The following is a 1,471-nucleotide window of genomic DNA, read 5'->3' as shown; positions in this document are numbered from 1 at the left end:
GAAGAGTTCCGGGGGATAATGTCAAAAATTCTTACTCTGTAGGGAAGGTGTCAGAATATAATACTAAAGCAGAGCCTTCAAAAACCTCAAATGTTTGACGCACGTGAGACCAATAGCTGCTAACATTATCATAATTCTGTGTTTCGTTTCTGAGTATATGGTCAGCACAGAGAAAATATTTCATGGAGTGAGGATCAATATAATTGCATTTCTTTTCTCGTCCAAAGTGCGCACGAATACAGGGAGGAAAAAAATGCAACGGCCCAGGCAGGGATTCGACACCTACACCCCCTCCTCCCGTCTCATACAAAGTGCAGTGCACAGGGAGGAAGTAAATGCAACGGCCCAGGCAGGGATTCGACACCCACCCCCTCCTCCCGTCTCATACAAAGTGCAGTGCACAGGGAAGAAGAAAATGTAACGACCCAGCAGGGATTCGACACCCACCCCCTCCTCCCGTCTCATACAATGTGCAGTGCACAGGGAGGAAGAAAATGCAACGGCCCAGACAGGGATTCCAATGAAAAGGGGGGGGGGGGAGGAATTCTTATCATCAGAAATATGAAAATGAATTTTTGATATAACAAATCATTTTTTTAAGAAATCGACTTTGCAATAAGCTATTTCTTATTTCAAGAACAAATTTTCTGAAAATATGAAAATCCATTTCTTAATACTCAAATCTAGATTTTATTAGAAATTAGATATCAGAAAATAGAATATCAAATATCAGAGCATAATCAGAAAATGTCTTAGAATACTGAAATGGCGTATCGATTTACTATAACACACAAGTATAGCTATTGCAAGGTAAACGTAGATGTGGTCACTCGATAGGGATGGTCTTCATGTTCGTGCAATCTCAAAATGTTTGCTGATGACACCAAGATATGTAATAGTGTTAAGACTCTAGCTGACAACTTGCTATTATAGGAAGACTTAGACAAACTGAGTGAATGGTCTAGGAACTTGCTAGAAATTCCATGTGGGAAAATGCAAATGTATGCACATTGGAAATGCATATACATGTACATGTACTACAAAGGAAGGCGATGAAAGAAGAGAGTTAGAAGAGATAATGGAAGAAAAATACATAGGGGTATGGATAGCGAATGATATGAAACCATCTATACAATGCATCAAAGCAGCACAGAAGGCAGCTACAAAGCAACACAGAATGCAACTACAAAGCAGCACAGAATGCAACATCAAAGCAACACAGAAGGCAGCTACAAAGCAACACATAATGCAACTACAAAGCAACACAGAAGGCAACATCAAAGCAACACAGAAGGCAACTACAAAGCAACACAGAAGGCAACATCAAAGCAGCACAGAAGGCAACATCAAAGCAACAAAGAAGGCAACTACAAAGCAACACAGAAGGCAACTACAAAGCAACACAGAATGCAACATCAAAGCAACAAAGAAGGCAACTACAAAGCAACACAGAAGGCAACTACAAAGCAAC

Source organism: Ostrea edulis, unplaced genomic scaffold, assembly GCF_947568905.1.
Source record: "Ostrea edulis unplaced genomic scaffold, xbOstEdul1.1 scaffold_68, whole genome shotgun sequence".
NCBI lineage: Eukaryota > Metazoa > Mollusca > Bivalvia > Ostreida > Ostreidae > Ostrea > Ostrea edulis.
This window is presented reverse-complemented; position numbering follows the sequence as displayed.